This window comes from Condylura cristata, unplaced genomic scaffold (genome assembly GCF_000260355.1).
Source record: "Condylura cristata isolate star-nosed mole 26May11 unplaced genomic scaffold, ConCri1.0 scaffold00006, whole genome shotgun sequence".
Lineage (NCBI taxonomy): Eukaryota > Metazoa > Chordata > Mammalia > Eulipotyphla > Talpidae > Condylura > Condylura cristata.
Window position 1 is genome coordinate 38,961,643 of NW_004567107.1, and position 25,227 is coordinate 38,986,869.

General features: G+C 42.0%; 1 protein-coding gene across 1 annotated transcript in view; it reads right to left on the reverse strand.

The window, feature by feature from the left end:
• PIP5K1B (phosphatidylinositol-4-phosphate 5-kinase, type I, beta) overlaps positions 1-11,022 on the reverse strand; it is a 269,554-nt gene extending 258,532 nt beyond the window's left edge. The window contains exon 1 of the mRNA XM_004677616.2: positions 10,528-11,022. The gene's annotated coding sequence lies outside the window, so the exon portion shown is untranslated. The remainder of the gene's footprint in view (positions 1-10,527) is intronic.
• Between the last annotated feature and the right edge of the window lie 14,205 nt (positions 11,023-25,227).

Consider the following 25,227-nt stretch of genomic DNA (forward strand, 5'->3'; position numbering starts at 1 on the left):
ATCTTAGAATTTCAACCCTATTTATTAAATGGCCCAAAAATAGGACTTAAGAAAAACATGGTCTTTACTGCAAATGAACTGAGTAAATGAGAAACACTCAAGTTTGCTTGCTTTACAAGTGGAACTCTTCAGATCCTCCATCAAAAACCGTTTCTATTTTAAAAAAAAAGTCAATGCATAATGAGTCTATTTAGGGAACACAGGTATAACACGAGTCTATTTGCTGAACACAGGTAAGAACAGGTATGGGTGTTATTTGGGTTTCCAAGATCATAACAGTTTCTCCATAGTAAATAATGAGTGACAGGATTATCACTGCTGAAATAGGGACAAAGAATTTTTTTAAAAGACAGGTAAGGTTTTAAAAACAGCAAAGCAGAGCCATTTGTACAGGAACAAAGAACATTATCTCCCTACAGGGGTCCAAAAGTTATCACACTGCTATGGCATAAAAGACATATTGTTCTATGCTTTGTATTTAAGAATCAGGGAAGGCTGTGACATATTTGGAGGAATTTTCACACAAAAATTGAACATAATATATTTTGACACTTAAGGAACAAGTAAACCCTTAGCAATCAGGCAATTTATTTTCGAGTAAAATGTATGTCCCAAAGTTGAGTCGCTGAGTTCTCTGACCTGCATGCCTTTCATTTTGTGCTTAAATGGCCAATTTTAAATGAGCAGGCTTGACAGCCTGATGAATTTTAGGCAGAACAAAAAATATGAGATGTGAGATTGTTCTTGACATTTTTAAAAGGGTGTGGGGTGTATGTGTCTTGTGTTTATAGTCTTAGATTCCTGCTAAAATACGCTAGCATGAACTTTAGGGTGAGCGTTAAAATGAAAAAATATAGACATGCCTCAGTAAAGGCCATATTGCATCACTGCAGCATATTTATCCTCTCTGACAGAAAGGAAGCAGTATAAGTCACTTAGCCCCCACTCCCAGGTCTATCAAGTACCAACTCTCCAAATTTCATGAGACTGCCATCGAAATTTAAACCTTAATTTAGGAGGGATATCTTGAAGGAATTTTTCATTTATAGCTTCTCATGAACACAGAAGGGAAAAGCACACTGGGGTGGGGGGAGTCACGATCTGCTCCTCAATAAATGGAAGTCTTGCTCTGAGTTTCTACAAGGCAGCATTAGAGGGGTCAATAGATTAAATTCATACTTCCCACACTGCAGCACTCAGCCCACCAGGATGGAGTAAAATCAATTTTATAGATCAGGCCCAGTGTTTGGTAGAGCTGGAGTCAGGAGGGAACAAATTGGAACCTCACAGTATCTTGTGTGTTGTATATTTTGGTATTGTTTCATGAAACGCTTATTTTGAATATATTTATTATTTATATGTCTATGTATATACAGTATGTTTCTTAACAGTCACTGACTTGACCATAAGGGCTGCAAATAGCTTAAATGTTTGTGTCTCCACCACCCCTCTCCCCCCAGATGTATATGCTGAAATCCTAGACTCCAACTAGAGGTTATCAGAAAGTGGGACAATGGGAGTTTCTTAACTCTTGAGGGTGTGGCCTGTGGGAATAGGATTAGTACTCCCACTGCCACATGAGTCTACAGTGGGAGTTTGCAGTCTGCAACCTGGAAAGGGCTCTCACCAGGATCTAGTATACCTGTAGCACAGCTCTGGACTTCCAGCTTCGAGATCTGTGAGAAGTTATTTCTGGGTGTCTATAAGCCCCCGAGTCTGAACTAAGACAGGTTGGTGCTTCTTTTTTATTCACAATTTAAGTGTTACTGAATAACCTGAAAAGCCATGTGCAAAGATTATACCCAAGCTTATCTTAGCCAACTTCTATTAACTAGTTTCTACAGGAACCTACAATTCTGTCTCCTATTTCATCCAAAGATACCTAGATGATGCTTTATCCTCTAACTCACCCCTTCCTACCTCAACTACTGCTAGTCTTGAACTAGCACTTGGGTCTTTGTTAGAGGATGAACAACTTAGGGGTTCCCAGAGCACTGTTAAAAATGTGGTATTGGGTTGACTGGCCAACCAGCCTTGCCTTACTGACATCATCATCCTGTAGCTGTAAGTTATGAATGTGGCCTGACACCAGTTCAGGGATCACCCAGAATACACTGAAGGAGGATTCTACTTTGATCAGCAGATGAAGCAGCTCCTTCCAATTTTGAGTAAAAGGCTCAAAGAAAAGTAAGTTCTCAGAGACTGCACAAGTTCCAAGTGTCACCAAGCTGGACAGTCTCACAGGCCAGAAAGTTTCTGACTCTGTGAGGAATATTGGATGTGGAAAGTAAGGGTTCAGCCAGCAGTGGGTAAGAAGGTCCTCTCCAGACTCCACTGCTCTGCCTGCAATATGGACAATGGATTGAAGGAGGGCCAGAGTGGACTCAGGAGCTCAGGGAACTATGGCTAGAGTCTAGCAGAGCAATGAAAAGTGGGTCCAAATGGAACCAACAGATATGAAAAGCAAATGGATGGAGAGGTACTCAGGAAAAAATCCATAGAAATTAGCAATGGATCAGGTGAAGAGCATAAAATGACCAAGGGGTTGGGTGCAGGATGGTTCCCAAGTTTCTGCCTCAAGTAAGCTAGTGGCTAGCAATGCTCATCACAGAGCTAGGAAACTTGAAAGGGCACCAGGTATGCAAGGAGAAGTCAAGTCTGAGCTGTCTCTGAGCTATCCTAGTGTAATGACAATTAAATAATATGGAGCTCTCAGGGAAGATGAGTTAGAGATACAAATTTTTGATTCTTTCAAGTTTTCCTCTTTTTAACTCTTGTTCCAAAACTACATTTTAAGGTGCATGGGCAGGAAACAAAGAAAAGCGTTGAGAGTTTGAGTCAGAAAAGGATTGGAACCCTGGCGCTACCCCTTTCTGACTGTGCTCATGTGCACGTACTAACCTGTATCCATGTCTTCCTCTATGTGAAGATGAAACAGAATGAGAAGTGTCTGGAATAGAAAAGTGTTCAGCAAAGCTGAGCCAGAGCTATAATATACTTTATTTTATACACCCTAGAACACTTAGTACTGACCTCCTGGCCAAGGGGTCCATCAGAATCTAGTATATTGAAGTGACTTGAAATATACTGAGAATTATCAGAAAACCAGTTTCCTCTCCCTAAACAACCACTAGCTCATGAAACTATTTTCTGACAGTAGTGTGTTGTGAAGTTAACACCCAAATATGTTAAATATGGAAAGTATCTTACCCCCTTCATCACCCACCTATCCTGGTCTCTCTTAATTCTATGAGTGCCCATTACTTGGAAGGGTCAGGGATAATCAAGAGCTTCTGGGGTATTCTGAGGGGCCAGATACCCAGTGCAGTTTTTGGAGTGTGTTCTCTTGTAATCCACAGGGCCCTGAGAAAATCCAAGACTGGTTTTACTTCTCCACTGGTCTTTCTGGCAGAGCAGGTAGACGGCACCCTTTCCACACACCTGGGATTCACCCAGAATACACTGCGGGAGGCTTCTACTTGAAGACAAAGCATCTCCTTCTCATTTTGCGTGCTCCATCAGAGCTACCTGGAGTTTGCTAATCCCCATCTTCCTAGTTTGACTCTGCTGATCTGGCATACTGGCTGAGAATTTGCATTTCTAACAGGTCCTTTTCTGCTGCTGCCAGTTTAGGAACCACATCTAAGAACAACCTTGCTGGCTTCTTTCCTGGTGCTGGACTATTGATGTATCAAGTACTTAGAGAAAAATCAGTGAAGACTGGGGAGTTTTTGCCTGAAATGTCACAGCACTTACTTGTATATTATTACCAAAGTGTCCTGATTAGTAATTTCCTATGTTCGTGGTTTAAGTACTGTCTGACTCTATTTTAACAATATTGGAATGTTTTATGCTTGATAATTTCACCTACCTGCTCTCTACTATTCAATTTTGAGTAAATGAAAAGGAATAGCTCTTTAAGGAGAGACACTGTTTTATCAACATTTGCAGCAGAATGGATTCATCTAGACAAGTGTTTCCTGCTCTTGAGGGTTCAGAGCCACCCCAATGGAATGGTCACCAGGACAACAGTTCCAGCCTTTAACAGCTCTCTTCCTGTGGAACCTGCTCAGTTTGAGTGATCTTGATGTCTTGATGGGGCCCAGTTCATCTTGATAGGATTGACAGGTATTATTTCTCATTCATTTAAATATTTACAGGGCATCTTTTATGTGCAAAGCACCAGCAAAAACAGGTTCACAAACATAGTCTCTGCTCTTAAAGAGCTCATTATCTTGGATTGAATGTCATTTTGGGCAGAGGTGACAGGAAGTCAAGTGAATAACGTAAATGTATAAGTATACATTGTGATAACTGAAGAAAACACGAAGTTATCCTTTAGGTGAGAGAACAGAGAAGGCTCTAAGAGGTGACATTTAAGCTGATTAACTCAGAGAAACCTAAAATCCATTCTGGTCTGTGTATCCTAAGTTAAACTCACTATTAAGTGATGCTGAATGCTTGAAAAATATATTTACCTTATACTTGTAAATAAAATTGAATAACACATTTTATGTTTAGGTTATTTCTGTTAAAGAAGTATTTAAAAATCTTTATTATAGTCCCACCATTTACCAGGCATCGTGCTAAGTTCCAAAAATAGAGACATAAATAAAAGATAAGACTAAACTTTTCCTTTGACAAATATTAGCTCGACAGCTAGCATGAGTTTACCACTCCCTCCAGGTCTCCATAGTTTTGCTGCTTATTATTGTTTCTATTTTGTTTCTTTATTTTGTCAACACATGTTGTGACCAAATGATTCATAGATTATGATGATAAGTACTTTTTTTTTAAAAGAACAATTGTGTTCTTCCCTCCCCTGTTTTGACAAGGAATCTGGTGATAGTTCATGGGTGACATGGTGGTGGGAGAACTCTGGAGAGTACAATGATGTAATAAAGAGTTTCTAAATAAATAAAATTATATATTGAAGCTTTCTCATAGAAATGCCTAGTCCCTCAAAAATATTCCCAATGTAATAACCTTACATGATTTAAAAATTATGTAAAAGTTTCTGAAAAATTTTCTTTATTTTAAAATAAACAGTAAGGTCATGTTTTAAAAATATCTCTTGATGATAAACATAACCTTCAAGGAAAAAAAGTGTGTATATTAAATGTTGAAAATCCACTACCCAACCTGCTAAATCTACCACTTTCCTGTGCCAGGCTGTCTGTGAAGCAACAGAACACATTTTCATGGCTAGTGGTAACTATCTTCCCCAACTCCTTGCTCAGTATCCCTGGATAGCAACAGGTAAATACCACCTTATTCTTACAAAAGGGACGATGGTCCTCTAGTCCTACCTTTAGTCCTGGAACGTTATTCCAGTTCAGTAGAATGATGCTCCCTCGGCTCCTACCACCTGCAAGTTGAATGCTTGCCTGAATGGCCACTGAAAGCACACACCCCCAACTGTACTGGCAGTAATGCTATAGTCAATGCGTTACCTTCCATTCCAATTTCACAATTGACTTTCCAAAACTCAGAGAAAAAAAGGTCTCAAGAACTCACCACTCAACATTCAGTTAACTCCCCTACTCTTCTGCATACCACTGTTTATTCAGTCCCATACACAACATGGATGACTTTCTACAGGACTACACACTTCATGGAGCTGTGCATTCATATGCAGGCTTGTTTCAACTTAGCACGATAATGTCAAGGCACTGCAATTGATAAACATGCTACATCCAGTCATAATGTACATTTGGAATCATCATCCTAGGAGTGACCCAATTTGGGTAGGATTTCTGTGTTTTCCTATATCATCTCTTTTTGACTCCTCTGATGAAGCAAGACAGAAGTAAATACAATTGAGAATGACATATACAAAATTAAGTTTGTTATTCCTGGCCTGATCCCTTATACTGAAAGGAACTTGACTGAATAAAACACTTCATCAATGGCAGCCAATTGTTCACTACAAGTACTTCAAAAATTTCACCAACAGAACAACTTTAAAGTTTATTTTACAAACGAAAATACCAAATAAAACAAAAGCTAGTTTCCTGGCATTTAAAAGCATAGATACAACTCCACAAATGAATCACTGAGCTAAGTACTGGAGGCTCCAACCAGTTCCCTAAGTGAAAGAACTTCTTCCAACCGAGTTAATATATTTGATACAAGAAGACATGTTTCTGCAACAAATACATTTAAGACTTGCTGTTTTACAGAGTTACTAATGAGGTTCTAACCAGACAAATATTTTTCCAAGATAAGGAATGGTCTGATTCACAATTTAACAGAAATACAAGCAATATGAAATGCAAATTAAATACATACATATTTATGACAGTACTAGCTGTATGAGGGGCCACCTTTGGCTTCTGGTTTTATTTATTGAGAAGTTTGGAAAGTTGTAGGGTAAATGGAATTGACCAGGATTTCTCCACCCTCCCACTATTAGCATCAGTGATCGACACCTGAGGTTTCACACGGTGCCTAATGGTGGCACCTGGAGTGTGGTGTGGGCGTGCGTGCATGCATCTGAGCGCAGACACTGAGCATACCAGGCGGGACAGAGAACATGGCGTGGTAGCCCACGACGGTGCGGCGGCGGAAGAGGACCATGCAGCGCAAGGCACAGAGACCAGTAGAGAGGCACAGAGAGCCCAGAAAAGAGTGAAGACTCGCCGCGGGGTAGGAGGCCTGTCACCTTCGGGCCTGGGCCTCCCTGCCTGCCCTGCACCTGGTTGCCTCACTATAAATAGTGTAGAAAGTATATTAAAAGTTCGCAAAGGCCTTCCCTGGTGGCGCAGCGGGTTAAAGCACAGCACTAAGAAGCTAAAGCCACTTCAGCAAGAGTTCGATCCCCGCCTGCCCCGGAGGTGACCACATGGCGTGGCAGACCTCTCCTGACCCGCCCGCTGCTCCCCTCAGCAGTGTACTTCGTGGATCTGCCTGTTCTGCTCCCCACTCTGTCTCTGGTGAAGTCTCTCGCAGCCCCTGCACCTCTGGCCTGTACCCCAGTTCTGCATGCACAAATAAATCTTTAAAAAAAAAAAAAGGCTGAAAAACTCCACTGAGGGCTCTAGGATTCTCCTTTTCCCATCTTCCCGGATTTATAGAAAACCTGCTCTGTGCCTTGTGGCACTACAAAAAGTGAATATTTGTATTTCTATTCAAATAGTTCTCTCCAATCACTGGCTCAAGCCAAGCATTAATTGAGTCTGTTGAGGCACAAGTCAAGAAAATAATAGTGAATAGATGTGAGTAGACATTTTCTCATTAGTGATACTGATGAGACAAGAAAAACTCAAAATATAAAACACTAAAACATTTTTAAAAAGTGATGTTGTACTATTAATGGTTAAACAGAAGTTTTTGGTTAACCCTTATGTTTCTAAAAGTGAAAAACACACAGAATTCCTGGTATAACTTTGGTTGAACCTTGAGAAACGCGCATTAGCCCAGGATTTCCTGCTAATCCACCTATGTGATGGGGAGTAAGTCAATTCACCTCTCAGCCTTAGCAGCATTACCCATAAAAGGTATGAGTCTCCGAACCAGTTGGTATTTGAATTCTTTATCAGAAAGAAATGAACCTCAACCCCAGTGGCTAAATCTGTTAAATCTGTTAATAATATTTAAGATCCAGTCTAATTTTTTGTCATCTTTCTTCAAAACACTTCTGCCTATAGGAAGGAGGAGTGAAAAAAAGAAGAGGATTCTTAAAGGGAACAGAAACTAGGATGGTTTTGTTAATTAGCTTCCCCCTCTGAAACCACTAACCAGTATTAGCATATGTTGAAATTTACTTGAGTAGGAAAAAAGAGCAGCTGATTTTGCTTTCTCAAGACATACTCTCACTAAGTGGTCTAAGTCAGTTTCTAGGAATATATACCTAATATATATCTAGAATAGTATACTGAAGCGAGGTGGGAAAGCAAGCAAAAGAGATGAACATAGATGGTGTGAGCCCACTGCTTTCAATGAGAAGCAAAACTACTGTTTGTGATGCATTCAGGAAGGAAAGCAAAGGCAGGCACCTGGCTGCCAGCCTCAGGAAGCCCACCTTACAGGTAAATTACCACGTGTCAGCAGCTGCAGGAGATTGAACAGAGTGAGAGACTGTTTAACAGCATGTGTTTTCATTATGAGTGATTTCACTCACCCCCATTCATATAACAGCTATTTATTGCATGTTTACTAAATTCAAACCCCAAAGCTGGAAGGGGGCAAAAAAAGAGGTGGAAGTTGACTGCCTGGAAAATTTAAGTAAATCCTGACATGTATTTTAGAGCAGTTCAGCCCTTCAGAATATTTCCAAGTTAAATAGTAACACTATATCTAGAGAAGCTTAGCTAAAATGCCCCTGGAATTTCCTTTCATTTGATTAAGTAGTATGTGGTCCAGGAGAGAGGGGAGTAATTATAAATGAAAGAGATAATTAGCTAAATCTCTTAGTTAAAGCAAGATAAAAAGTTCTCTTTCCCCTGGAGAAAATGATAACATTGGATTACAAATACATTAATAGCATCACAGAATGTAAAAATGAGAAAAAAGATCATTCCATTGGAACCTCCTATTTTATAGGTAGTGGATTTGAGGGTCACAGGTGATATGATTTGACTACAGTCATAAAGTCAAGTGTAGTTTCAGAACTGGAGCCCAGAACACCCGTCAGCATGGATAAGGATGCTCTGCAAGTTGCTGTACTCACGATGCACCCTTGTTATCAAAAGTGGCACAACGGCATACTCTATAAAGCAATGCACCAGGCACTGGCGTTCTGAGTTCTAGTTTTGTCAACTCAAGGAGGTTAAACATGATAACCCAAAGAACTCCCACCATTTTTCTAAATCTTAGTTTCTTCATCTGTAAAAATGTGAACAGTAATCCACAGTGAGTGCGAGCAGACCACAATAAATGAAGCACTTGGCCATTATAAACACAGGAGTACAGAAGCAGCACTGTTACCACAAAGAACTTGGCTGTGATTCCAATTCCAGACACTTATTACCTTAAGTCCCTGAACCTGGGAGCCTCATGCTCCTCCAGTGAATATGTGGTTCACCATGTTAGCCCTCTCTCAGAAATGGTAAGAATTAAGAATGACTAGAAAACAATTACAAAGTATTGCTATAAAATATAAGGCATTACTACGAAATCCCTCTAGTCTTAATTTGTACAAATATGTATTGTGGTTTTACCACTCAGTGCTTAATGCTTTTCTTCTCAACTATATTATACAACAGTCTGACTTAGCTTTTGCAGGGGTCCTCCTAAGTCACTACTCACCACAGAAAGCTCCACTTTCCTTGGCTCAGAAATCATGCATGATGCTTGCTCAACTTCCTACTCGCATGGCCATGTCTGATAACGCTCTCCTTCCACCCTCCCAAGGACCTCCTTTCAGTTGGGAAAAGCCTCCACGAACACTATTCTATTTCATTACATCAGTTATTATGAAACCAACCCTTCTGCTCTCCTCCACTTAACAATTGCAAAACTCTCCACAGAACAAGAAAGAAGTCTGGGGACGTTTTTCATCAGAGGCTCATAAGGGTTCCCTAAACCCATACTGTTGGGGTCTGCTTGCTTGCAGTCTAGACTAAGGCATTCTGAGGCTCCACCAGTCCATAAGAGCCATTCATCTTAACGCTAGGACCTTGGGCAGGCTGAGAATGTCCTAGAAAGATTTGGGCGATGGAGTGGAGGGAGTATTTTTGCTCTAGAACACTACCTTAAAAAAAAAAAAAAAAAAGGCAACTAGCATTGCCTTACTCAGAGTCCTGATTTCCAAAGAGAAAAGAAGAATCCCATCAACCCATCCAAACAACTTCTCTGGAACAGGTTTCTACCCAAACACGTTGGGAGCCAGAGACAAGTGAGCTGGAAGGGGGATAAGACATGACAACATGCTAATCTGTACAGATGAGAGATAATATTGTGTCTTCTGTTTTGGAGACTCCTGGCACCGGCAGGGCAAACCAAACCCTGGCATTCTCTGGGTAGCTCCCACACGCCCACCCCTCGCCCCAGCTGTTACCGCGTCACATTAACTGGGCTGGGGAAAGAAGCACGGGAAACGCAGAAGAGCGTTGCAGCATTTAGGCAGAGACCTTACCGCACCTGTTCAATCCGGCCCCAGCGCCAGAAATGACCAGAACACCGACTCACATGCCCTGCTGGAGATCCCAGGGCACCCCATAACTTCGCAGCCGTTCTAATAGCCGGAGGTGGTGGGGGCTCTCTCCCAGTGTTGCCAAACTCAATCGGTTTCCCAGAACAGGGCAAGGGGCTCCTGCTTAAGTGAACCCTGAGTGTCACTGGTGCGGCCGTGGGGCTCTGGGTGGCGCGCGGGTGGGTGTCCGCGTAGAGCGCGCAACCGTGGTCCCGGCAGAACGAAGGTGCCTCTTGGGTGGCGACTAGCCCCCGCTACCTAACCAACAGCACTGCGCGAACAAAGTGGGAGCGTGGGGAGACCGTCGGGATTCATCAGAGACACAAACCTCGCCAGTCCGAGCTCAGCAGAGCGTCTAGGGAGGAGGGGCCGGGGACGCGCAGGAAACTTACCTCACCCGGGCAGCATTAGGGCGCCTCCGCTGTCGAGACCAGTTGCGCCACAGTCTGCAAGTTACCGGGATGTTGTCGCTTCCCCCCGGCGAAGGGAGAGCTGTGCAGGCAAGGGGCGGGAGGGTTGGCGGGGCGGGGTTGGGACTAGGGCGCAGCGCCCAGAGCGGGCAGGTGCAGGGGCGGGAGCCGCGGGGCCAAACTCGCCCCGGACGCGCCTCGGCGGGGGCGCGCGGCTGCAAATGTGCAATGCGCGCGCGCCGCGGCGAGTCTGTGTGTCCCCGCGTTCCCCTTCCTTCCCCGCCAGTCCTCCGGCCGGAGAGAGCAATGAGCGGCCGCAGAAGCCCTGAAGCTCCCAGCGGCTCCACCGCCCGGCGCAGCCCAGCCGCGGCGCGTCCGGGGGTCGCTGGGAGAGGAGCAGCGGCGTCCGGGGGCTCCGGCGCGGAAGACCGCGCAGTGCGCGCTGGAGTCGCTGCTGGGCACCGAGAAAGCAGGCTGCGCGGCTGCTGCCGCGGCTCGGGAAGCTACAGGCCCCGCCCGCTGGCCGCCTAGGCTCTTCCCCTTTTCTCTCCACCCCCTCTCCATCCCCGCACGCCCTGCAGGGAAGCCAGACCGGTTTGCAGCAGCGGCGGTGGGAGCCTTCGCCGCAGTCAGACTGGATGCCCGCGGCTGTGCTTAGTGACCGGGCGCCCTGTCCCACCGCTCTGAACCCAGGGTGGAGAGCGGGGATAGACGGGCACCCTAGATTTGACTAGTTCCGAGGCTCCAGAGCTAGCCAAAGGCTTGCCGGCGGTCACCAAAGATTTGCAGCCCCGCTAAACTGGGCTGTTTGCGATTGAGTTTCCCCCTTCCTCAGGCCACTGAACTCTGCAACGCCTGGTCGCCGGCCCGTTGCACCCTTCTGGCGGTGAAGCCCGCAATTAAGCACGGGTGCCCCTTCAGCAGGAAGTGACAGGCTAGGATTGCAAGGCGACGGTGTCTCCCCTAAGGACAGCTGGTGTTTCCAGGAAGTGAGAACTACCCAACAGGTAGGGGTGGGTTGGAGAGGGGGTCCTAGGAGAGGGAAAACTCGAGGGCCGTCAAGAGCGAAAGGGCTGTGATGGGACTAAATTCTACTGATGGCTATGAGTGGGCGTCGGGGTGCTATCATCATCTCACTTGATGCCAGTCTACTTGTGGAGAGGGCAGTGGCCGGATCTAAAGGACCCTGGTATGTGTTGGGGGGGGGGGGGAAGGATGGAATGGAAGCTATAGTTTATGTACTTAACAGGAACCGGAAAGGTAATGGATCTCTCCCAGCTGAATCGAAACAAGTAGTATTTTCAACCTCATCACTTCCTCCACCTTACCAAACACTGAAGGAGAGAGTGAACGTGTGCTGCCCAAGGAAGACCAGCATTTCTTCAGATGTCCTTGGCTTACTGAGCCAAAACGAATTTTTGTTTGTAAGGCTAGTCCCTTTGTTCTCGGCAAATGAACTTTTCTTTTTTAGTGTTCAAATCTTTTTGTCCCTCCCCCATCTTCAGTAAGTTTGTTATGGTTTAGTGTCGGCTCAGAATGGAGTGCAGTAATTCCTTGTTAACGCAGGTGTCTGTTATTCTTAGGCTTACCTTTCAGCCAGCTTCATTCCGATGGGTCTGGTCATTACTGGGACTTTCAGGGAGTCACTTGTTTAGGACCCTGTGACCTGTGTCCAGTTGTATCCTGGTATTCTAGAGTGGTCAAAACTCAGAGCAGGTACACATATTTTTATCCATGACCAAGATATTAAGTGACCCAAGGGCTACATCACAGGTTACTTGACTCCCAATTCCTGAACAATGACAGAAATATTGGATCAACCAAGGTCAAGATAGGTTAACAAAGGAAGTGATGGAGATGGAGTATAGAGGGAGGATGGAACCCTTCATCTTCCTAGTACAAACTACTGTGTAGGGGGCAGCATGGCTCCACTCTGAGTAGCAGGCTGCCTGGACTATGGGACTGGTGATCCTTGTCTCCCCTTCTCTGCTTCTCAGCTGTCTGCTCTGATATGCAGAGTGTAAAGTGAATCTAAGTGAAAAGCTCAGTCAGTTCTTGGTATTTGTTAGGAATGCAGAGGAGGTAGAAACAGGTAAAATCAAACTGAAATCACAATGGATCAGAGATGGTTACACACATTACATAGAAATGCACTTACAGACATGTACACACAGCCCTCCCTTCCCATTAAGATACTGATTGAGTCTCTTCTGTAAAGCTCAGATATAAACAACTTTAGTTTCCCAGGGAGTAGTCACAAAGCAGAATGCTCACTGGTTATTTAGAGAGCTAACTCTATTAAACAGGATTCTAAGAAACTCTACCAAGATCCTTAAGATTATCATTCCATGAGTTAATGGCATAAGAGGCAATACAGTGTGAAAGCTCATGTTCCTAATTTTATCTCTTAGTAACTTGGCCAGAAAACATGGCAACATTTAAAAATCAGAAGATGCTCCTGTGTTTTACTTAATTTCAAATGTAATTTCTCCAATTGAGTCTAAATATTAGTGCAAAATCTTAATGTTATTTGTATTCCCCTTGTTTCGAGAAACACGCATAGATCCTCGTAGTAAATGTGATAGCATTAGTAGCCCTGCACAATGACTTCCCATTCACTATCCCATTCCTTTCCCTATAATTCTATAGTCCTTCTCCATTTTAGAGTCACTCATCTGATTTACTTTGGTTAATGGAAAGTAAATTTGATGTAAATGAAGGCTTGTGAAGTATTTGTGCAATGATGAGATAGCCCTACATACCTATTAGAATTTCCAAAATCCAGAACACTGACAAACCAGATGCTGGTGAGGATATAGAGCAATAGAAACTTATCTGTTGCTTGGAGGATGCAAAATAGTACAACCACTTTGAAAAGCAGTTTGACAAACTGTCCAACAAAACCAAACATACAGTCCAGTAGTCACTCTACCCACAGGAATTAAGCTTCTTTCCACTTAAAAACCTGCACACTGACGTTCATAGCAACTTTATTCATAATGGCTAAAAAGAAGAGGCAAACAAGATGTCTTTCAGTGGGTGAATGGATAAGTAAACTATGGTACATTCCAAACAATGGAATGTTACTCAGTATTAAAAAGAGATGAACTATCAAGTCTGGAAAGACACTACTCAAAGAAAGAAGCCCCAGTGAAAAGGCTACTTGTTGTGTGATCCTGACTATGACATTCTGAAAAAGGCAAAACTATAGAGACAGTGAAAAGAAATGGTTACTAGGAGTTGGAGGGAGGGATGGAGAAATGAATAGGCAGAACAGAAAGGACTTTTGGGGCAGTGAAATTAGATGACCCCATCATGGTAGGTGGATGTCATTTTACATTGGTCCAAACCCATTGAATGCATGACACCTAGAATGAGCTGTGATGTTAACTATGGTAATGGTATGTTCATGTAGGCTCATCCGTTGTAACAAGTATACCAGTCTTGTGGGGATATTGATAATGGGGAAGGCTGATGTTTATGTCCAGCAGGAGGTATATTAAAAACCTCTCAATGTTACTGTGACCTTAATGTCACTCTAAAAATAAAGCCTGTATGTTTTTTAAAAGTTTGTTCTTGGCCCTCCCTGGTGGCACAACGGGTTAGGAGCAGCACTGTAAGCTAGCTGCAGCTGTTTCAGTGTGAGTTCCATCCCCGGCCCAGAGGTGATCCACATGGCGGCAGACCTCTCCTGACTCGCCCACTGCTCCCCTCAGCAGTGTACTTTGTCGGAATGCCTATTTGGTCCCCACTCTGGTGAATCCTCGCACTGCCCCTGTACCTCTGGCTTGTATCCCAGTTCTGTATGCACAAATAATTAAATCTTTAAGATAACAAACAACAAAAAAAGGTTTGTTCATTTCTGTTTTCTTTCTTGGAATTCTGCTATGACCAGGAGGACAAGCCCACTGGAGGAGGCAAGAACCCATATTGCAGAGCTAAGTCATAACAATGAAGGCCCTTCAGACCAGCCAGACCTCAGCTGACTGCAGAGGGAAGGAAGTCCCAGTGAGCTCATCCATGCTTGGTTTCAGTCTACAGAATCACCCACCTAAATCGTGAATACATGAGAAATAATGAAGGAAGGACCCACATGTCCTTCCTTCCTAGGAGTCCTAATGGCTGCTTCTTCATCCCAGCTTTGTCCCTGCAACAGGTAAGTCTATTCTCTCATGGCTTCAGACGCCTGGTCAGTAGCATGAATGTTAGATGAGATGCTATGTAAGGTCACTTATAATCTACAGTCTATGATCCCATAGATACTTGCTATAACACACACAGTGGAGGGAATTGAATACCGAGGGCTCAGAACCCTTTAGAAGAGCTACACATATACTGCAACCCTTTATAAACAATTCCAAATACCTCAGTACATTTCTCCTAAGTTTTCTTTAAATTGGAAAAACAAACATACATGCAACTCTACCAGCCACAAGTTTGTAGGCTAATATCTTAGAAGCTCTTCTCAAGGCTAGCTGAGGTTCATATTTATCTGACAGATGGAAACTGGAAGTCTAGGGTTAACACATACATGTCTGATCCTAAAAAAAGTTTTCCAATGTAACTGATAACTCATGAAAGAAATTTGGAAAACAGCTAAGAAAGATTTCCCTAGAAAATTCACACCAAAATATAAAATTACATACATGGAGATTATAACCTATGAAAATAATACTCACAAAAGTAGCGATAAAGGACTGATCACAAAAATATACGGAGAACTGATGAAACTCAACAAAAATAAAGTAAACAACCCCATCAAAAACTGGGCAGTAGAGCTAAAAAGACACTTCTCCAAAGAGGAAATGCAGATGGCCAACAGGCATATGAAAAAATGTTCAACATCACTCGTAATAAGGGAGATGCAAATTAAAACCACAATGAGATACCACCTCACCCAGTGAGAATGGCACATCTTCAAACAACTAGCAACAACAAATGTTGGCGAGGATGTGGAGAAAAAGGAACTCTCCTGCATTGCTGGTGAGAATGCAAACTAGTACAACCACTATGGAAAACTGTTTGGAGGTTCCTCAAACTGCTAAACATGGAGCTTCCCTATGACCCAGCAATCCCACTCCTAGGTATCTACCCAAAAGACACAAAAACACTGATTGAAAAAGATACTTGTACCGCCATGTTTATTGCTGCTTTATTTACAATAGGAAAAACATGGAAGCAGCCCAAATGCCCAAAAGTAGATGACTGGATTAGAAAGATGTGGTACATATATACAATGGAATATTACTCAGCAACCAAAAAAGAGAAACACATGTCTTTTGCAGCAACTTGGATGGAGCTGGAAAAGATCATGCTTAGTGAGATAAGCCAGAAAGAGAAAGAAAAATACCGGATGATTTCACTCATAGCAGGAGTATAATGGACCAGGCGAGAAAATAACAAAAATAATGAACAACCATATACCAGAGACATTCTGTGGGGGTGGAGTGGGGAATGGGATCAAAAACGGGGGGGGGGGGGGGGAAGGGAGGGAAATGCACAGGACTATGGTGGTGGCACAGGAGTGATTTGGTGACGGGAAACCCGCGGAGATTACAATCGAGATGGAAAAAAAAAATGTGCAAAATGATGTAAAAGTAAACTTTGTAATAAATAAAAAAAAAAGAAAATAATACTCAGAAGAACAATCCTGAAAGAGAACTATTAAACATTAAAATTCTTGTGCTAGCATGGAGGAATTCTAAGACTTAAAAGTGCTTGATGTCTTAACATATTAAAAAATGATACCTCATTAAAACTAGTCTACTTTGCACTAGCCTATAAGATCGCTTAGTGTAAGTTCCAGTAACTCCCTTTCTTTTCACTCTCTTTTTCTGTTACAAATGCATGCGCAATATTTCTTTTAAAAGTCTCAAAAACAACATAAACAGGTTCAATTTGAACAAGAAGTCAGAGTATCAGAATGGGGGTGGGGGGGCAAGAAGGGAAAAAGGTAGAGAACTGGTAGACTAACACAGAGAGCCAATCTGCCTTTCAGAAAAAACCCAAAAGGCAGGTGAAATCTGTGCACAATTGTTGTATATCAAGTCTGAACTTGGGTTTTAAGGAACTTGAAAGTCCAAGTTTTCATAAGAGAAAAAGACCCCACCCACCTTTGGTTGGAGAGGCTGGTTTAAAAGTTTGAAGTAAGGAAAGCCAGCAGTGTTCCTCAAAACTTCAAAAATTCTGTTGCGATCGTTATACCCTAAAGACCAGTCCAGATACTTTACTTAAAGTCACACACACACACACACACACACAGAGTGGAACTAGGAATAAAACCCAGGACTGCCATCCTATCCACAGAACAGGGGGTGAGGAACAGGTGGATCCTGCTGCTTCATGACTAAGCATAGGTTCTTTTCATGTCCAAACTGTCTGTGCTGCTATGTGAAATACGCAGTTTGTTCATATTGCCTTGAAACACTGAAATTTTGTACTGTCAATAGTAAACATATTTAACATCAAATAAGTCAAAATAAAGAGGCTGGCAGATCTACATCTTCTAAGAGAAGGGGAAGACTAAAAAATGGAAAGGTAATGAAGCTAACAAAGACTCTCAGACTTCTTAAATAGAGACAATAGCTGTCTACCCAAGGTATTGGCATAACTGACATCTGTCTGTGGACACATCAGGAAGAGCTCAGGTCCTCGCAGTGAGTCCACTACCCACTCTGTTTGTAAAGGGCTTTCCAGGGCCAAGACTTGGAGTTTCTCAGCTTTGTTTTCTGATGGACAGTGGTGTGCAATGCTAATGATAATAAAGACTTTTAGAAGTGAACGTTAACATTAGGCAACCAGTAGAAATCAACCAACTTCAAGCCCCAATTAAGATATCTCAGCTTGTCTAAGACATATCACCATGTAAATGCACCAAGAAGAAAAGACTGATTTTTACTTTTATCTCTCAAAAAAAAAAAAAATCTACTGACTCTTCTGCCTGGGAACCACTTTGGCAGAATCTTACTAGCAAATATCTCCTCGAGGCAATATTAAAATATGGATGCTTTGCTAGCAAAATGGATTTCTTATCTGACATTCCTTTAAATCTATTGTCTATAAAAGCTGTCATCACAACCTAGACATTTTTTCAGTGAGTGAGCAATAGAAAAAAGGACATGTGTTAATCAGGATGTGGAAACTTACAGTTTAACGACTGTTAGTGTAAGTTCTAATTACTCTTTTGCACTCTCTGTTTCTGTTATAGACTCATGTGCAATACCTCTTCTAGAAGGTGTATGTATTTTTCTAGAAGTCTTAATACAATCCTTAAACTTAGTGAATTAGTACAATAAAGATGTTTTTGGCTCATGTCTCTGGTCAACATGACTTAAGGGTGGAGTTGGCTTCATGCATTCAGCCATCCAGGATCCCTGACTCTTTCCATTACCTGGCATCATTATCTTCAACAAAGCCCTGCTCAACTGGAAGAGAGAGCATAAGATTTTCAGATGCTAGGTGGGGACTTGGTGTATATCCTATCCACCACATTCCACTGGCCAGAACTTAGTACATGGTTCCACCCACCAGAAAGAAGCCTGGAAAAATATGTCTAGAACATAAGCATTCTCTACCTTATGTGCTGGATAAAAAATCAATCAGTCTCTTTGAGTTTATTCTAGACTACTTAAGATTGGGGATGGCAGATGGGAGAATCTTCAGTAGTCAGATTTTTTTTTTCTCGCAGCTTATATTCTGGTGTTTTCCCTGCATTTTTAGATTGGAAGTAACCTATTGTATAGTGTACATATATCATGGCATTGCTATCCTGCTGTGTTGTGGACATACATGGGGGCATAAAGAGTCAACAATCTATATTGTTACAGAAAATTGAACACTTGAAATAAGTATAAAAAGAAGTTTCTTCTGGAGTCCTTGCCATGAGGAGAGTGATGTTGTTTTCATGATCATGGAGAAAATGGACTGCACAATAGCTTTTGAAGTTGCTGCAGCTGGAAATCTGGAGCTTTGGGGGAGGTAAAAAAAAAAAAGAAAGAAAGAAATATAAGTCAGAGCTCTATTGCAATCACCCTGTCTGGGTGGGGAGGCTGATTTCAGCTATACGAGTATAGTAAGGGGAAGATGATGGGGCAAGCAAGAGGACGTAGTTTTTCTAGCACAAGTATCCTCCAAGTACACATGGGGGTTTCATCTGCTTATTTTGGCTCTTGTTTCCCTTGACATTGGAGTTTAGTCACCACATCAGTTTTTGTCGTAGTCGTACTGTAGCATATCCCCTATGTTTTCTCTTAAATATTTTATGCTTTTGTTCTTTTATCTAGATATTAATCCATTTTGATTTAATTTTTGTGTGTAGAGTTAAACATGGATCTAGTTTTTTTGCATGTTGCTCTCCATGTTTCTCAACATGATCTATTAAAGATAATTTCCTTTCTCCATTGTATGGCTGTGGTTCCTTTGTCAAAGACTTACCGTTCATAAATACACAGGTTTCTCTCTGGGCTCTCTACTCTATTTTCTTGGTCTGCATTTCTGTTTTTCTTCTCCTACCATACTCTTTTGATTACCGCTGCTGTGCAGTATAATTTGAAGTCAGAAAGTGTCATACTCCTGCTTTTCTTTCAGGATTGCTCTAGCTGCTAACAGTCTTATGGTTTTCGACTTACAGATCTTTTAGTGCCTTTGTTTACTCCTACGTATTTCATTCTTTTTGGTGTGATTATAAGTGGGATTATTTTCCTTTTTTTCTGAAAAGTGCTTGCACGTAGAAATGCAACTGACTTGTGTACCGATACTGTCCTTGCACTTTACTATGTTCATGTATTATTTCTGGTAGCATTTTGGTAGAATTTTTGGGGTACTGTAAATATTTTTTAAAAGATTTATTTATTCATGCTTACAAGAAATGGGGTATAGGTCAGAGGTGCAGGGGTAATTCCCAGAGACAGAGTGGGGAACAGAACATGCAGATCTACTGAAATATACTGCTGAGGGGAGCATTGGATAGACAGGAGAGGTCTGCTGTACCATGTGGGTAACCTCCCTGGCTAGGGATCAAACTCATGTTGAAGCAGCTGAGGCTAGCTTTATAGTGATGTGCTTTAACCCACTGTACCACCAGGGAGGGCCAAGGGTACTGTATGTTATTATGTCATCTCTAAATAGTAAAATTTTCCTTCTAATTTTCTAAATTAGAATCCTTTGATGTCTTTTTTTTTATTGCTCCAGATAGGATTTCCAGTACTACATCGAATAGAAGTAGTGACAGTTGACAACCTTGTCTTGTCCTGATTTTAATATAAGTTGCTTTCAGTTTTTCACCATTTAGTATGATAATGGCTATGGGTTTGTCATATGTTGTTTATTGTGCTTAGATCCTTTTATTCCCATTTTATTTAGCTTCTATCATAAATCAATGTTGAATCTTATCAAGTATTTTTTTCAACATCTATTAAAATGATTATGTGATTTTTATCTTCCTTTTTGTTGATCTGGTGAATGACGTTGATTGATTTGCACATGTTGAATCAGCCTTGCATGAGAGTTATTTGATCACAGTCGATAATTCTCTTAATATGCTGCTGTATTCAGCTTACTACAATTTTGAAGATTCTTGCTTATATGTTCATCAAGGATATTAGTCTATAGTATATTATTATTATTATTATTATTATTGGTTTTGGGATCAGTATAGGTTGACCTCATAGAATATATTAGGAAGCTTTCCTTCTCTTCAACTTTTTTAAGTATTTGAATAAGATGGATATTAGGTACTCTGCAGATTTGGTGCAAAGATTCATTTGGAAAATGAAAACAACTGGAAAAAACATTTGGTCTTAGGCTTTTCTCTTAGGGAGAATTTTTATTACTCTTTGTTTCTGCACTGTGATTACATTGTCTAAGTTATTTCATCTTGGTTCAGTCTTGTGTATCTGAACATTTGTCCACTTCTTCTAGTTTGTTTGCACAGAAGTATTCATTGGAGATTCTTCTAATCCTTTGTATTTCTGTGGCATCTGTTTTAAATTCTTGTCTTTCATTTCTGATTTTGTGTTTTCTACACCAAATCACTTCTTGGTCAGCTGGGCTTGGGCATCTCTACTCTTCTAGGCCTTGCATAAGACCCAGTCATCATAATTGATAAGACTCAGAAGTGAATGTGGAGGCACAAATATCCTACAAAGTTCAAAGTTATAATTACAGCTAAAAATTCTTGGACATGGTTCATATACTTTTTGATTCTATATTCTTGTTCTATGACTGGTGAAGTGTTCAAAATTGAGAAACGTAAGTTTAAAATTCCATCCTCTTTAAACCCTTTCAGTTCAATCACAAATCTTAAAGATTTGTTTTGTCTTCTTTAGCTGAAACTTGGATGAGATTAACTAATTTCTTTTGCACAATATGGGAGAGCATATAGTTTTATGCTGTTATACTATGGCTTATAGTAAAAGACAAATATAAATCCTGGAGTCTGAAAATGGAACTTCTTTCTCATAGTCATCTCCTATATCAAAACTAGGGCAAATGCTGGCTGGGATGACAAGGAAATTTTTCTCATAGCAAAATGTTGAGTTTGCATCAACCAAGGTCTGATGTACTGTGAGAAGATTTTGTAAGAACTTGGCAAAACTGGCCCTCCCTGGTGGTGCAGTGGGGTAAAGCACAGCACTGAGAAGGTAAAGCCACTTCCGCATGAGTTCGATCCCCGCCTACCTGGGAGGTGACCACATGGTGCTGCAGACCTCTCCTGACCCGCCCGCGATCCTCATTTGCTGAAGCTCCAGTATGTCACTGACATCTTTTATGTAGGCATTCCCTACCTCAGCCCTATTAGTAATCCTACTAATAAGCACCCTTGCAGTATCCTAGTCTTTTTAATGTTCCCACAATTAGAATCCCAGTTAGGCCGACCGCCGGGACAGCTTCCAATTCTGGTATTTCTAGATGCCCCTGATGGAGACAATGTGCCTCCTCACTAACCTTCCTTGAAACCATTCTCTGCTTCCCTGATGTTAATATCATTTGTAGCATGGATTATATATCTGCCCAGGTAGAGACAGAAACAGAGAAAAACCTATTGACCATCCTTTTAGGATCCTGCCAATAGGGAGGGACAGAATTTCTCCAATTCAGGAGGTTCCTGCTGAACACTAGTATTTAGCAAGTTGCCCCTATTTGTTTGATTCACCCACTGGGAATTGGCAAAGATGGAATCATCCTACCCCAGGCAGTGCCTTCAGTGCAGTTTTGTGCCTTGGGTGGCATGAGAAGTCCCATCTTGGGAGTGGAGGACTGTCCCCAGGAGAGATGTTGGTCTCTTCAAAGGAATTCTCTGCTGGTGGGTTAAAAAATCTCTAGTAAGTGATCGTCTTCCTCTTGCTGTTCTGCCCTTAAATAACTACCAGGGGAGGCCCTCCCTGGTGGCACAGTGGGTAAAAACACAGCACTAAGAAGCCAAAGCCACTTCTGCATGAGTTCGATCCCCGCCTGCCCCAGAGGTGACCACATGGCGCGGCAGACCTCTCCTGACCCACCCGCTGCTCCCTCAGCAGTGTACTTCGTAGATCTGCCTGTTCTGCTCCCCACTCTGTCTCTGGTGAATCCTTTCACCACCCCTACACCTCTGGCCTGTACCCCAGTTCTGTATGCATAAATAAATAAACCTTTAAAAAAATAACTACCAGGGGAAAGGAAAGGCTGCTCTCCTCTTCTTTGTGCCACCAAATAAAAATATAATTCATACAGACTCTTAAAGGACGTTCATCCCATCTGTCTGATCTACAGAATTTCTCCAATTGTAAAACAGTCTCATAGTTCAAAGTTCCATCCATAGGCCATTTATTTCCTGATTCTAGCGTATATGCAGGTCAAGCAGTGTTACAAAGAAAAAAACACTTCCTAGATATTAACTTAACAATCGAGCTTGTTTCAGTCTGCTAGAATTTGTTCAAGTGGATGCTCAGCCAGAATAAAGGTTCATCTTCTTCTGAGCAAAACAGTTATAGAAAATGCTAACACAACACACTCAGAAGCCCCCCCAGAAGAAAAACCCTAAGTTAGAGACTGAAAGCAAGCCCCACATGTCTGCCTCCAGAATATCCCATAAGACAAAAATCAGCTTCTTTGTACCACACCTTATCAGATCCTCCTACAAAACTTAGAAGTAGAGAAGGGAGAAGGACAAATGCCTAAATTAGAGATTGAACCCATGTCTGAACAAAGTACACACTGAGAGAATCCTAATTCAAGCCCAACTTTTCTAAATTAGGAGAAGTAAAATCCTGCCATGTGTTCAACCCTTGCAAAGTGCTTGGGGTGACCAATGCCAGGGAAGACCCTTGTGGTGGCCAACCAGAGTTATCTGGCCCCACTTGGGTGCCAAGCTGAGTAACCACAGGGTAACAGGTTCACATGGTTGCTGGGTCTTTGACCATACTCTTGTGAACACAGGACACTAGTCAGAAGCAGACAGGGGGAAACAACCACATGATGTATCTACATTGAGATAAGAACAGGAAGAGGTAGGAGAGAGGGAACTTGAGGCCGGCACGTGGCACAAGCCACCTGTCCTCCCCCAATAGCATCCACTAGCAGAGGTCAAAGTCCATGCGAAAGCACCACACGGCAAGCTGTCAGGTTTCCCAATCTCCCCTCACCAGTAGTTTAATTGTCACAAGTGATAGCTGCTTTGTTGCCAAGAGCCCCAGCAGTTTAGCTGCCAGAAACACCAGCCAAAGTCCAAGCTCCACTCCTACTTCTCATAGGGCCTTCCTCAGAGGGTAGAGTTTGAAAAGTTCCCATTTTTTCCGTCAAGTTGTGTATAAGCACCACCCACTGGCTTGGAGGCTGTGCTTCAGCTCCTCTTAGAGTTCCACTTCAGCAACATCCTAGCTCTCCCCACTCTCCTCCCGGTACCCTGGGCACGGGCTGGCCATCTCGGGTGTGTAGCCACAGGAGCCTTTTAGTCCCCTAGCTTTGATTCTGATCTCCTTAAAATCCATGTTCCAAACAGTGTGCAATATGATGGTTAAAACACTGGCTATTAAACCTTGTTGCTCTTCTGCTTAAAAGCTTCCAAAGATTTCTTAGAATAAAAATTAACCATAGCCTGCGAGGCTTCACATAGTATGATGACAAGTGTCATTGCCACACTGTCCCTTGTTCCCCACATTTCCAAGCATACTTGTCATGGACATGCCAGACTATTTTATGCTCAGGGAAGTTTAACTTGCTGTTTCCCCCTACTGGATAAGCTCTTAGCCTGGGTATTCCCTGATTATCTTCTTCACTTTATATAAACCTGGACTCCTATGTCTTCCCCTAGAAAAGGCCTTTCCCAAACACTACACTGATAGATTCATGGTAACTACTGGTGCGTGCACACACACACACACACACACTTGCAGTCACATGTGTATTCATCCACATAATCACACACCAGTTTTACTCATTATTTGAACACATATGAGGTGAGGAATTTAGAATAGTACAGCATATGTCTTTAATATTACTAGGTATCATTTTTCCTACTGTTAATACAATTATCTCAATTTCTCTTGCATAGTTATGCATTGCTTTTTCTATGGTTATTTTACCCCTCTACCCTGTTAATATGTAAGGGCCTTAATTATTTTGTTGATTTCTATCCACCTTTCTAGTGTCTCATATAAAGCGTGGTGCATATTAGATGCTGAATAACAGTTGTTCAAAGAATGAGTTAATTATAGAAAAAATGTATCACAACCACACACACATACAAAAAAGACTTGAAGATACCTACCAGTTACTGAGTAGTGGGATTGTTGGAGATTTGTTTTCTTCTTTCTAGAGTTTCAGATATTCTGATTATTACAAAGATCATGTAATCTCAAGCATAAAAAAATGAATTAATTCTTATAAAAAGATATATAGTGAGAGGCCACAGAAAATGTCAGTTGATCAATCTGTAGGCATGTGTCAGGCTGCAACCTCTGAATCTCTGATGACCACTTCTTAAATCAGAAGTCATCTGACATTCTCCAGAGAGAACTCTTGGTGCCACATTCCTTAGTGTGTGGACAGATCTGCAGGCCCCAGTAAGAACCCCTGGGAGGTCTGACAAGTCTCATTCCTCCAGGGCCATGTGCATGTGATGAACCACCTGCCTCTTTATCTCTGTGCAGCTCCTTAAATCAGGAGTTCCGTTTGGCTGCAGACCTTGACACTGTGGAGGTCAGCCAAGGTCAGGGCTGTGAGAATGACTCACACCCTGCTCCATGCTCTCTGATGGGCACAGAATGGAGCATGATGAGCACTGTGATTTTCCATGCTCAGCTCCTAAGTGAAGCTCATTCTCTGAAACACTGATCCATAACAACAACAAAACAACCTGAAACAGTCACCAAAATGGTGTTTGGTATTTAGGAAAAAAAATAAAAAGAAGAGGCTTCTACTGTCTGGTTCTTACCAGTATGATTCTGATTGAGAGACTACTGCCCTATAGAAGAGGCCTTTCAGACTTATTTGAGGGAGGGCAACCATTCCTTTCCTTCCTCCCTAGTGAAAATAAGTATCATAAAGTTGCTCTTTATCATTTCTATTCATGGTTTTACATATCCATCTATTCATCAACTTCGTTAAATTGTTTTACTTGTTTTAAGCCTTTTTGTAAAGGTTACCACATCTCACATATCATTTTACAACTTTCTGTTGCTCTTTGACATCATTATAAGATTTATC